Source organism: Notechis scutatus, chromosome 3 (assembly GCF_049901735.1).
Source record: "Notechis scutatus isolate UNSWTSFEM ecotype Mainland chromosome 3, rNotScu1.2, whole genome shotgun sequence".
NCBI classification, from domain to species: Eukaryota; Metazoa; Chordata; class Lepidosauria; order Squamata; family Elapidae; genus Notechis; species Notechis scutatus.
In genome coordinates, this window is record NC_142011.1 from 192,992,285 (window position 1) to 193,007,189 (window position 14,905).

At 38.9% G+C, this 14,905-nt stretch overlaps 1 protein-coding gene across 1 annotated transcript in view; it reads right to left on the minus strand.

Annotated features, from left to right (window-relative positions):
- Positions 1-14,905, minus strand: part of EXT1 (exostosin glycosyltransferase 1) — a 310,066-nt gene that overhangs the window by 139,582 nt on the left and 155,579 nt on the right. The window lies entirely within an intron of this gene.

Consider the following 14,905-nt stretch of genomic DNA (forward strand, 5'->3'; position numbering starts at 1 on the left):
CATGAGATCTCTCTCCACCATCAACACCAACTGGACCAGATTCTAAGGAAGAAAGAGGATCAGCGCAACGCAGTGTCGCCCATCCCCAAATTCCAAAGCTGGTACAGAAGGATGCCATGATTGAAGATATTGAAGGCTGCCGAGTGGTCAAGAACAGTGACAATGGTCACATTACTCCCACCATGCCACCTCCAGAGGCCACTAAGCACAATCAATGCAATCTCAGTCCCATAACCCAACCTGAACCCTAACTGAAAAGAGTCCAGATAATCTGCTTCACCCAAACAAGGGAAGTTGGAAAGTGGATGAAAGCTGTCCAGGCTATTTGGGTCAAGACTTCAGCAGAAGGCACACTATCTCCTTTAGAGCCAATGGAAAGACCTTCTTCCTCAAGGAATCATCCAGACCAGATATTTTAGATGTCACTACCTGATTTTCAAGATGTTTGCAAATGAATTACTCTACGATCTGCTTAAGAATCTTACCATATAGCACTACATCCCCGAATGGTCTATGGTTCCCTGGGATCACTCTTTGAAGGACAACTTGGCTTTCTTTGAGACCCATTTTACTCATTCTCCAAGATTGCTCAGAGATAATGGATGTGCTTGATTTAACCTTCAAGATGCAATCCATCTGCTTCTAGATATGTGAACTCATTCAAGATCAATTTCTGCTCACCTATATTTCTATCAGACCCAAGCAGGAATCCTGCTCCTTCAACAATTCCTCATAATTGCTTGGGGAAACAAATATCTTCTTCATAGATAAGTCTGAGCCATTATTATACAACATTTAATTATGTCATACCAAAGCTGGCTGAAAATCATGCTTCAGCAGAGAGCATTTTTATCATAAATTACAGAAACCCTGGATGCACTTCCCCAGTCCTTTTTCAATGTGATTTACTCTGAACCTGGTAATAGAAAGGTTTTATTTGCTTGTCACCTGAGTGTTATAAGGGCGATAATTTCATCTCTGGGAACATTTCCTCCTCTTGCCTATCAAAGGTGTTTTAAAAATTAGAGTGCATTTGCAGGTAACTGTCATTCTTGCCATCTCCAGAGTCTAGTAAAATGTGTTGCAACCTCACCTTTTCTTTGCTCTCTCCCTCACCTGTACAATGTACACACACATTCACTTACTCATTATCCCCAGTTCTCCAAACCGAGACAAAACCTCCAATTAGTAGATGTGCATTCCTCGTGAACCCAATTTTTCCTCTTAATGAGGGTATATACTGCTGTTTCTACACCAATTGTATATGTAATATACTGTACTCTTCCTTTCTTGCTTGGGACCACAAATGTAACAAAAATTGCAGTAACACAGAGAGAGGGAAAACCACACTGGTTCCTCATAGTTCGGTCACACCATTTCTAATCAAGGAGAGAAGCAACTTAGAACTAAGGAGAAATTTCCTGACAGTTAGAACAATTAATCAGTGAAACAACTTGCTTCCAGAAGTTGTGAATGCTCCAACACTGCAAGTTTTTAAGAAGACCCTAGGCAACAATTTCTTTGAAATGTTATGGGGTTTCTTCCTGAGCAGGGGGTTGGACTAGAAGACCTCTAAGTTTCCTTCCAACTTTGTTATTCTTTTATTTCATTAGTAATACTTTATATGAACCATGTTATACAGGTAGCATGATAATATCTGGTGAAATATGTTGGAAAGAAAGACAACTAAAACATTAACTATTTCAGGACAGGATAAACTAAACTTATTATCCACTTTAAAAAAAGGTGGTATTTTTTCCAACTTGGAAATAAAAATTCCACTGGTTTACCATTCAACAGAACTATAACATACTCTGTCCATCTCTGTATGATGTAAGTAGAATTCTCAAAACCTCTCACTAATGGTGTAGGTAGTAAAGCTTATGTTGAATTGATAACCAAAGGTCAGAAGGAGAGCTTCATAGGTGAATGCAGAAATGTGGGTAAGTGGTTGAAATGACTGGCAGAAACAGTTGGAACATTTGATAGAAATTCAGAATACCAGAAGAAACTAGTAAAATATTTTACAGGCTGATAACTGTATGAGCTTATTTCCACATGTCACTGAATGTAGGGTGATAGTGATGGAGGTAATGGTGTTGATTTGGTGCTCCCATATCTACCAAAAACCTAGATGCTGCATTCACATACGATGACCCGACTACAGATAGTCCTCAACTTATAACAGTTCATTTAGTGACCGTTCAAAGTTGCAATGGCACCGAACAAAGTGACTTAATACGACCATTGCAGCATTCCCATGGTTCTTGAGATCAAAATTCAGACATTTGGCAACTGACTCATATTTATGATGGTTGCAATGTCCCGGTGTCATATGACCCCCTTTTGCAACCTTCTGACAAGCAAAGTCAGTGGGGATGCCAGATTCACTTAACAACCAGGTTACTAACTCAACAACTGCAGTGATTCACTTAACAACTGTGGCAAGAAAGTCATAAAAGGAGGCAAAAGTCAATTAACAAATGTTTCATTTAGGAATAGAAATTTTGGAGTCAATTGTGGTTGTTGGTCGAGGACACTACCTTTACTGAACTATACAATCATAAAATCATCAAATTAAATGTCTTTTGTTTAAGTACATCCTGCAAAACCAACCAATGTTCAGATAAAAGGAAAAAATAAACAAGAATATTTTCAAACCTAAAAAGCTTCCCTTTAAAAATTCTTATGGGACAAAAATTGGATCCAATATCTCTTTTTATTATGCCATGTGAGTACAGTTTGATCTAGGATGCATCTAACACTCTTAGGATGTCATTCTTTATCTTCCCTGTGATAGAATCCATGGCAACCTTTCAAACAACCTTAGCGACCAAAATTGTGCACTCAGCTAAAAGCACCACACCAGGATCTCCAACTTAATGTCCTTCAATAATAGAGAAACTGTAGGCTTACAATAACTTGCAATGAAACGTTTTCCTACTGGATAATATTATAAAACTATTGTTATAACTATGTTCTTCCACCACTTCTTTTTCAGCCATTCAAATTTCTGGTCATCATTAAAGATCACATTCTACTACAATAGCTATATCCAGAAATTAGGGAAAAGACAGTATTAAATTGCAGCAGGTCCTATTCACAAAGATAGCTAACTTCTGCAATTCTGTATTGAAATTAGATTGCTGAAATCTGAGTCAGGGAAAGAAAGAAAAAAGGAAATATAGGGAACTACTAGTAAGGTTCTTTTGTTTTGATTGGCAAGGAAAAGAGGATTCTCTGGAAATTTTCCAAGCTGCCCAAATAGCCTTTAGAGAGATTGCCTATCTTGAATTATGCGTCTTTTTTTTTTTTTTTTTTTTGCTAATTCTCATGGTCTGTAGTTTACACAGCAGACTTGATGATGGAAGGGGAGGGCAGACGGGGAATTTTTGTCCACATGGGAGTTATTCATTTTAATCTCTGTGGATCATGAAGTCTGCAAATTCAATTGACTTTAAAGCAGTCACTATAAACTTCACGTATGATGAAACTCTGGCTAGCTCTTGGCGAGGGAGGCAGGGATGCTTCACTTCACTGAGGGCAAGTGGGATTTCTTGTTTCCATGCCACTTAAGGGGGAAAAAAAAATCTATTAATGAGTACCGCTTCTGACCAGCAGCTCAGCAGGGTATATCTTGGCTGAATGAAGTTTCTGCAAAACGAACTGGAATGGAGTTAAATGGTGGGGATCCCACTTTGCTAGCCCAGCTAACACTCTTAACAGGAAATTATCTGTTTATACTCTCGTGTAACATCCTCTCTAATAATTTGAGTACAAAAAGCAATCAGCAATTGCCAGTAATGACTGTCCTGGGTACTTCTTTCTGGCTTTCTGCTGGACTTCCTTCGTTTATATCCTCTACTTCAGAGAGAGAGAGAGAGAGAGAGAGAGAGAGAGAGAGAGAGAGAGAGAGAGAGAGGAGAGAGAGAGAGAGAGAGAGGAGAGAGAGAGAGAGAGAGAGAGAGAGAGAGAGAGAGAGAGAGAGAGAGAGAGAGAGAGAGAGAGAGAGAGAGAGAGAGAGAGAGAGAGAGAGAGAGAGAGAGAGAGAGAGAGGAACTTTGCTGTAAATCGTTCAGAAAAACCCATGGTTTTATAGAGATTTAAGATGAAAGCAAGCAAAGCTGTACAGATACTCCTCAACTTGCAACAGTTCAAAGTTACAATGGCATTGACAAAAGCGACTTATGACCGTTTTTCGCAATTAAGACCATTGTTGCAGCATCCCCATCACCATGTGATCCAAATTCAGATGATTGCCAATGGGTTCGTATTTATGACCCTTGCTATGTCCCAAGGTCACGTCATCACCTTTTGTGACCTTTTGACAAGCAAAGTCAATGGGAATGCCAGATTCACTTAACAACTGGCTTACTAACTTATCAAAACTGCAGTGATTCACTTAACAACCAAGGCAAGGACTACCTGGATTGGGCAGAACTTGAGAAAATGGCCCAATATTCCTTTGTCAAGGACTGCAATGAACGATTTAATGCAAAGATGGAGAAAGTCTAAATATTGTTTTGGCTTCCTTGCTACTTCACATGCCTGTCATTCAATGACAGATTATTGAACGAAACAATTAAATAAATGTAAGTGCATGCTCAGTGAGAAAGTTGGCTATTACAGTTCTGCATGATTAATGGCTCTGGCCTTGCAACTTCTAATCAGCTTGTAATTCCGCTATATGTCTTTGTCTTGGTGGAAACTCCTATAGGAAGGGAAACAATTGCGCTCATCCAATATGCATTCTTCCACCTTGCAATGTGAGGAAGTTTTAATGTTTGGGCCAGAGGAAAGGGATTGAGGCCCAACGTGCCTTGTGGTTTGAGGGCTGAGAAGATAGAAGAAACAAGAAATTCCTACATGAAGATGCTTTAAGATAAGCAGTCTGATACTCCCCAAAATTGGTCCCTTCTTCATCATCAGACATGCTGTTGACAGTACCATCTGGATCAGGGATAGGTAATTAATTTTCCCAAGGAGAGACATGAGAACCTGGGACTGTTGTGGAGGGTGTGTATACACACACCGCCACCAGGGGTTCAGCTGGGACAGTCAAGAGGCCACATATAGTCCATGAACCATAAAGTCCCCAGGTCTGTTCTGGATAGTTTTAGTTTTTTTGCCCAACTTTCGGTGCTACTAGATTTTGCTCAGCTATTATGAGCAAGCAACTATTTACTATTTATTCCCTTCATTTTCTACTTGCATGATTCCTCCGGGACTGTTTCCCCCTTCTTTTTGCATTCTTATTGAATTCAATTTAACTGCAATTGAATTTTCAAATTCAATTTCATTGCGTTTATTTTACCGCCTGGTTCTCAAAATTTAATCAATACAATTTTGGTTTAGAAAAGATCAAAAATGAAAAAGAGAAAACCCCACACCTTAATACTAAGGGAAATCTGAAAGGGACTAGCTGTCCTTAAATACTTGCCCAGTGAAGATCTTACACAATGATATAGGACGCCAACAACATTACCCACCCACCCCTCTGGACTTCTGCACTTATTCATAAATCCTCCACTCCACCCCTTTTATATGCAGCCTTAATTAAGTTACCATAAACTGAGATTGAAATCAGTTTCAAAGCAGTTTCCAGCTCAACACAGCTACCATATGTTGAACTGCATATAATGTTGCATTTTGAACAACAAAGGAACCAACCAGAAATTCTGGGAGACAGTACAGGTAGTCTTTGGCTCACAACCATTCGTTTAGTGACCGTTTAAAATCATAATGGCATGGGGGAAAAATGACTTATGATCGTTTTTTTGCACTTACGACTTTTGCAGCATCCCCAATGGTCACGCCTTCAAAATTTGGGCGCTTGGCAACTGGCTCTTACTTATGTCGGCTGTAAGGCCCCAGGGATCATGTGATCACCTCTTGTGATTTTCTGACAAGCAAAGTCAGTGGGGGAAGCCTGTTAACAACCATGTTGCTAACTTAACAACTGCAGTGATTCATTTAATGAGGAGCACAATGGCTTACGTGATTAGGATGCTGGGCCGGAGGTTGGCAAGCTTGCTTTTGAGATCCGAGTCCTATCATGGGGCAGGGAGAGGTCCCATCCTTAGCTCCAGCCACTGGATGATATCAGGGGTGGGATCCGACCGGTGTAACTACCGCTTCAGTGGCTATGTGTCATGCGTGCTTTGTGCACATGTGCGCCTGACTGTGTGCATGTGTAATTAACAACATGCTGAGCAGCCCGGACAACTGAGCAGCGCTGTGTGCGGGTGCGCAGCGTTTGATAAAGCATTATTTTCCTGCTTTTTCAACCTCAGCTGTGCTGCGCAAAGCAGCTGAGGTTGAAAAAGCAGGAAATAAAGGACAGGTAAGAGCCCGGGAGGGCAGGTGGGCCAAATAGCAGCAGACACAGAATCGGTTTGGTGTCTGCTGCTCTTCAGAGCTACCGGTTCTATAGAGCCGGGCAGAATCGGTAGAATCCCACCCCTGGATGATATCAACCAGATATCAACCTCAGTACTTTTTCTTTTTTATCTATTGATTTTATTGATTTTCTATTAAATGCATTTCTTGGTATTTAATAAACACCATGTTGTCTGAGTATTTAATTAGGTTAACAATACAAACTACATTCTTACTCTCCACCCCAGTGGTGGGTTTCAAAGTGGTTTACTATCGGTTCGGTGGGCGTGGCTTGGTGAGTGCACTTTGCACCAAATGCACACTTTGCGCACGCGCAGGGGCTTTCCTAGTCACCTCCTGCAATCCTGCACTCTCCCTGTAGTTTCAACAGCTGACGCGCAGCAATCTGCTGTGCCATGCAAAGCAGCTGCGCTTCAAAAGCAGGGAATAAATGTCAGTATGGGAGCCCAGGCAGGTGGGTGGGCCCAACAGCAGAGTGTCAGACAGACTTGGAGAGAACCAGTTCTCCGCCAGCTGATCTTCGGCGCTACCGATATGCCAGAACTGGGCCGAACCGGTAGCATACCACCACTCCTCTACCCCTTTTTTCCAATCGTTGGTAAAATAAATTCCACGTTTGATAATATTCAACATCCTCTTTCTGTTTAATTTTCAGTGTCAATCTATCCATTTCTGCACAATCTAGTATCTTCTTAACTATTTCTTCATCTTGTGATATATCTTTATTTTTCCAATATTGTGCAAAAATAATCCTCGCTGCTGTTAAGACATGTAATCTTAAATACATACTTTTCTTATCGTGTTTTTCAGATGTTATACCTAATAAGAACAATTCAGGTTTAAAATCTACATGCATCTCAGTACTGACAAGAGTGCGATGCGATTCACTTAACTGTAGCAAGAAAGATCGTAAAATGGGGCAAAACTCACTTAACAGCGGTCTTGCTCAATTGTGGTCATAAGTCAAGGGCTAACTGTATGATGAAAATGTTGGCCCCACTATTCATCTTTTATGAAGAAGAAAAAAAAAGCAGTTTCTATTCTAGTGGCAATTAGAAAAAGAATCAAAAGTAGATCTACCATCAACATAACGCCTACAAATATCTAATCTAATCTTGGAATAGTTATCTTCTGTTCTGAACACTGTGCTTGAAAGATAAGATACTGGAGCAGCACCCCAATTAAAAAAAAGTTATATTGTTTGGGGTTACACAGCTTAGAAATGACATGAATAAGAAGGAGACATGAAAGAAGTATAACAGTATGGAGAAAGTGTATAAGGAGATGTTTCATTCTCTCAGAATACTTGACTAGACCATATAATGAAGCTCAGAAATAAGAAGATCAGAAAAAGACTGTAACAGAGACAGAGAAAGCTTGGATGGCTGGGAAATATTAATGGTTTTTTTTTAGATATCCAAAACTAAGAGGGTGATGTTAAGGTTTCTGTTTTGTTTTCAGAAAACTGGATTAAGATTATTTTAGGGCTTATATTACAACTTCAAAACAGCATGAAAACATGTCACTCATTTTCAGCAAACATGGTTGGAAGCAGGTTCAGGGCCTATAAAAACAGGTGTTCTGGTTCTCCTCCCAATGTCAGTTCATCCTATAGAAGCTCTTCACAGAGCAGATGATTGAATTATGGAATTGACTTCCACAGGTATAATGATGACTGCAAACACGGGTGTCTTTTAAAAAGGAATTAGATAAACTGCTGGAGAGTATCAATGGCTTGTAGGGATGACAGCTGCGTATTATTTCTCATGTCAGATATTTCCCACCTTTCAGTAAGAATTGCTGGTAGAGTTCCCACAAGAATTGGATTTGCCACTGTGAGAACAAAATGCTGTCCCACAGAGTCTCTGTTCTCCCTTGTCATGTTTATTGATTTTTTAAACAAATAATACACAGTGTAAACTACAATAAACATGAACACAAAATGCAGCAAGATTAGTGCATAATGGCTGGTTTTTGTGACTATATATTTAAGTTTTCCAGAATCACTATGCCTCTAATATTAATTATTGTTGTATAAACATTCTCTAAACTGATGTAACTCATACAATTCTTACCTGGTATGTCCAAAAGTTTACTGGGGGTTATTCCACCCACATCACCATCTTAGAAGAGTCTACGACAAACAACACTGATCTAGGTCTATCAGTAGCATTAACTGATATAAGAAAAGCTCTTATGTTATTGTCTCATTTATGCATTCTATGAGAATTAAGATTATCTATCCATCCATCCATCCATCCATCCATCCATCCATCCATCCATCCAGCCAGCCAGCCAGCCAGCCTTTTAGTCAGTCAATCAATCAATCAACCAACCAATCAATCTCTATAGCCGCCCATCTCAGTCAATGATTCTGGGTGGCTTACAATTCAAAAAATATATTACAATCAAAAATATGAAAAACATTTTAAAACAATAAAAACAGTGGAAACATCCATCCAAAACATTCATACATAGCAACCAAGAAACTTGACCAGTTAGCAATAAAGCCAGGAAACAGGGCTTGTAACACATTCAGTATCCCAGGCACGGGAACATAAGTCAGGTTTTTGGGGCCTATTAACAAGGTCGGAGCCATTCTAATCTCTGAAAGGGAGGATTTTCTCTTTGGCTAACAGGATCTGCAGCATACTATTCTGGTTGATCAAGTTGGATGGGTAGAGACTCTTGGAAAAAGGTGAATCCCACAGGTATCCCAATCCCAAGCCAAAATAAGAATTAAACCTAGTTGGAGGGCCATGTATATAATTAACAGGCACTGAAGGTAGTTTTAAGGTTCATGGGAGCAAATTTCGATTTCAAATTCATTTTTGACTTCAAGAAAATGTAACATTTTCTTCGGTGCAGAACTTTAGTTATCCACTGACAGCCTTTTGACAAGGACGATGACATAGCTCAATCATGCTAATATATTAGTTGGTAAAACAATTTCAAAAGGAAATTGGTATCTGGATCTAATTAACACACATCATCCAGAGCTTCTTTTGGTATCTCTGCCTACTCAATTCTGGGTGGTTAAAGCAGACAGAAAATTGTAGCACCCTCGGAAGTACAGTACATCACTTTTAGTACCTGCTGTTCCAGATTCTGCTTTTTTTTTTTTTTTCCTTAAAGGTTACAGATTCAAACTGTTTGGAAACTGCCCTACAGCCCAAGTTCTTTTTATTAACAGATATGTTCTATGCCTTAGAAAAAAACTACAGATGTGCATATTATATTGTATTACATTATATACGTGTCTTGTATTATATTATATTTATACTTGTCTCACACATAGGAGCCCCTGTTTTATTTCTGCTTGTAAATAAATACTGAGATTCAGGCACAAGTATTATAATAAAGCTAGGCTTTTTTCATCCAGCAACAGCATATCTACAGTGCCAATTAGTATAATGTTTCTGAAGGATGTTTTAAAATCATGCTTCCATCTTTTGAATTATTTTATGTTTTTAGTATTGACTTTGGCATTTTACTTATTATTATTTGTTTGGTTTTACTTCTGCTGCCCACCTTGGTTGGCCCTCTGGATGAGAAAGTGGTATGTAAGTTTAATCAATTTAATAAATCAGCAGGCAACTTATGGCCAAATAATTGCAAACGCAGGCTGCATAGGCATGCCAGAACTCATGTGAATTGCAAAGAAGAGAAAACATAAAAATGGTGAAGAAGTGGTAGGAAAGAAACTAGAAATTGCCACTTCAAGACCAAGAGTAGAGAACAGGCTCACTTGCTTGAATTTGAAATGGATGCAGAAACTTTGTGGGAGAAATAGTTCTACTCATCATTTTCTGACAGATCTCCCTTGAGGGAGCCAAACTATACGTCTGCATTTGAAGATCAGGCTATTACTAACATGGCTTGTATCAAAAACTTTTCTAAGCATCTGATTTCCAGTTGGAAATGATTGAAAATCCATGCTTTGGGAGCATTTCTAGTCTCCTGACAGGCTTTCCAATAATTAAGCTCCCCCCAAATTCAGTCAGAACAATAACACTGGAGAAAGCTTAACTAAGAATTGGAAGAGTACAGCCATGTCTTCATTGCTTATATTGCAACCTGAATAGGAGGAAAGAAAGCACAGCACTGTCACAACAGTAACAAAAGCCATACCTCACAAAAGGATAGCTGAAATAATGAGCCACAAAGGTACCCAAAACAAGTCAATTGAGCATCCTTCTCCAAAGGTTACTAATTCTATGAGCTGGAAGTCATAGCAAATTTTCCAGAGGACACAATTCTACCAGCTATAAATTCAGCTCCACAGAAAAACCCTTTCCCATTTCACGACTCTGTTATGAATAGGATGGGATAGGATGGGATGGGATGGGATGGGATGGGATGGGATAGAATAGAATAGAATAGAATAGAATAGAATAGAATAGAATAGAATAGAATAGAATAGAATAGAATAGAATAGAATAGAATAGAATAGAATAGGAGTAGGAGTAGGAGTAGGAATAGGAATAGGAATAGGAATAGGAATAGAATAGAATTCTTTATTGGCCAAGTGTGATTGGACACACAAGGAATTTGTCTTTGGTGCATAAGCTCTCAGTGTACATAAATGATATAGTCATCATGACTACAGTTTCCAGAATCCCCAATATAGGGGTTCATCCAGAAAAACTCTTCAGCTGGAACATTGCAAAGGAATTACAGAGAAGTCGAGGAGAAGATGGCCAGAGGATAAATTCCCAGTGCTTCAAAATTAGTCCATATTTTTATTATAGGGCATATTGACATGTCTACCTAAGCTAAAAGAAAAGGAGTGGGCGTAATGAAGGAAAGGAGAAGAAATCACAGTGTTTACCCCTTTAGGATGAAGACATTTGGCAGAAATCACCAACTTCAGCCCGAATCCCTTGGAGCATTACAAATTGGGATTTTCTGTTTACACTAGGAAGCTTATACGGATGTTTTTCATAATTCAATGAGTGGTACATATTAGATTTTTTTTTACCTATTATGTGTAGTGTATATGTACTGTATCTCACCCAGAAGTGAGAAATTAGCCTTTGTAATAAGTTTTGAGATGTAGGAATAATTTACAATGACCTCTCTGTTGCAAAGAGAAACATAAAACAATGTTCACATTACTTTATAAAGCTCCTGTGAGGATGAATATAATCAAGCAAAGTCATCAACACTGCCATTATATGCAGTTATGTAGCATACTCTCAGTTAACCTGGCCATGATAAGAGTTTGTAAATCCTGAAGTCCAGATTATCTGAAGAGCATGCTTTTTTACTCTGATTATATTATAATGGCTGTATTAACAAATTTAATCAAGTGCAGTAGAAGACAGCTGGGCTAGGGTGTCCTAGAAATACCCCAACTTGGCCAACTGACTCAAGTAGTTCAAAGGAGGTTACTTTTAGTCACACACAAACTTGGAATTGATAAAGCTAAATTAATCCCATGCAAGAGATGACTGGGTTTTTAATTGGCTGTTCTGCTCTGGCTTCTACCAGTTTATCCAAGGCAAACAAGATAGCACTTAGCAATAGCACTTAGACTTCTATACCGCTTTACAGTACTTTTATAGCTCTCTCTAAGTGATTTACAAAGTCAGCATATTGCCCTCAACAACCTGGTCCTCATTTTACCCACCTCGGAATGATTTAAAGCTGAGTCAACCTTGAGCCTGGTGAGATTTGAACTGCTAAATTGCAGGCAGCCAGCAGGCAGCAGAAGTCGCCTATAGTACTGCACGCTAACCACTGCACCACCATAGCTCATAAGCTAGTGAAAGATAGTGAAAAGGGGGTAAAACAGGACTGATACTGCCCCAATTTTGTGCCTGATCTTGCTGTCGTTAATCATGCCAATACATATTTTAAAATAATATACTTAGTCAGATGATAGCTAAAGACAGACCTGTTCTAAGCTTTCAAATAACGACTTTCAATCAGGTCTGATTTTATCTTTAGCCATATCCACAGAATCTGGAGCCTTTCTCATTCAATGCATGTTGTCTACCACTTGACTGTAGCTATTTTCAGGATTGTTTTATTATTTATTTATTTATTTGATTTGCCAATTGTTTACAAGATAATAAGTATAAGTGTATACATAGTTGTGAATACATGAAATGGGTACATATAAGAAAAATAAAAGAAGAATAAGAGAAACAATAGGACAGGGACGGTAGGCACGTTGGTGCACTTATGCACGCCCCCTACAGACCTCTTAGGAAAGGGGTGAGGTCAATAGTAGACAGTCTAAGGTTAAAGTTTTTGGGGTTTGGGAAAGAAACTACAGAGTCGGGTAGAGTATTCCAGACATTGACCACTCTATTGCTGAAGTCGTATTTCCTGCAATCAAGTTTGGTGCGGTTAACTTTGAGTTTGTATCTATTGTGTGCTCTTGTGTTGTTATGGTTGAAGCTGAAGTATTCATTGACAGGTAGGACATTGCAATGTATGATTTTATATACCATGCTTAAATCAGACCGAAGACGGCGTAATTCAAGGTTTTCTAGTTCTAGAATTTCAAGTCTGGTGGCATAAGGTATTCTACAACGAGTAGAGGAGTGGAGAACTCTTCTTGTGAAATATTTCTCGACTTTCTCAATTGTGCTAATATCAGATACGTAATGTGGGTTCCAGACTGATGAACTGTATTCGAGTATTGGTCTAGCAAATGTTTTGTATGCTCTGGTTAGTAGTGTGATATTACCAGAGAAAAGCTACGTAGGATTAGGTTAACAACTCTTAATGCCTTTTGGCTATGTAGTTGCAGTGGGCTCTAGCACTTAGATCATTAGAGGTGAGTATTCCAAGGTCCTTTACAGAGCTTGGGTCATCAACAAGATCTTGACTATTCAGCTTGTATTTTATTTTCTGATTTTTTTTGTCAATATGTAAGACAGAGCATTTATTTGTTGAGATTTGAAGTTGCCATTTGTTTGACCATTCTGATACATAGTCAAGATCTTTTTGTAGGGTAGCAGTATTGTCTGTGGTATTGAACAGCTTTACATCATCAGCGAAAAGAATGCAATTGCTCTTAATATGATCACAGAGGTCATTTATGTAGAGTATGAAGAGAGTTGGTCCTAGAACACTGCCTTGGGGGACACCACTATTGACAGGTACAGAATTTGATAGGACGCTCCCAATTTTGACCATTTGTTGTCTGTTTGCCAGGAATGCTTCTATCCAGTTATTCAGTTGTCCAGAGATACCATAGGATTTTATTTTTAGGAGTAGTTTGTCGTGTACCACTGAATCAAAGGCTTTACAGAAGTCTATGTAGATTGCGTCTATTGCTTTGCCCTGGTCGAGTTGTGTCGTCCATATGTTTTTGCAGTGTAAGAGTTGCAGATTACAGGATAGTTTTTTCTGAAACCAAATTGTTTATTGGAGAGTAGGTTGTTTGTCTCTAAGTGGAGGATGATGGATTGGTTAATAATTGATTCCATGACTTTACAGGTGACGCAGCATAAGGAGATTGGTCTGTAATTTTCAACTAGGCTTGGGTCTCCCTTTTTGAAGATGGGGATGACTGTGGCTTGTGACCATAGGTTAGGCAAGGAGCTGGTCCTGAAAGATTTTTCAAAGATTATGCTTAGAGGTTTGGCTATGGCAGTGGATAGCTTTTTTAAGAAGTAGGCACATATTCCATCCGGTCCAATAGATAGAGATGGTTTTAGATTGCGTAGTGCTTTTTCAACATTGTCTTCTGTAAAATCGATATGTATTAGATCATTGTTGTTATCTGTGGTACGGCTAGGAAATACTGGGCATGATCCGTTGCTGTTTACAAATACTGAGCCGAAGAATGTGTTAAAGATGTTGGCTTTAATGGTGTCGTCGTTGCAGTCTTTACCATCAGGTCCTATCAAGGGTGGGATAGACCTTGAGTCTTTTAGTTTGTTGTTTACAAAATTGTAAAAAGCACGGGTGGAATTGGTGCTTAGAAGGTTTTCCTCTTGTTTAATGTGATAATTGATGCATTCGGTCTTTATCTGGTGGCATAAATTTTTGTATCGGCTTTTGAAATTGGCAACGTGACCAGATTTGTTTTTCCGCCAGAGTGATCTCTTTTTGGATTGAAGTTTCCTTATTGTTATGGGTAATCTGCTTTTTTGTTTTGTTTTGGGAGTTGTAGTTGGTACATATAGTTTGATGACTCTTTTGACTTCAAGTAAAAATATGTTGTAATGGTCTTCAACAGTATTGCATCCAGTGAATAGAGATTGCCAATCAAGGGACATGTCTGTATTCTGAAAGCTGCAGTTTCATAGCATCTGCTTGGGTAGCACTTGGTTGAAGTCATCAACACTGCCATTATATGCAGTTATGTAACATACTCTCAGTTAACCTGGCCATGATAAGGGTTTGTAAATCCTGAAGTCCAGATTATCTGAAGAGCATGCTTTTTTACTCTGATTATATTATAATGGCTGTATTAACAAATTTAATCAAGTGCAGTAGAAGACAGCTGGGCTAGGGTGTCCTAGAAATACCCCAACTTGGCCAA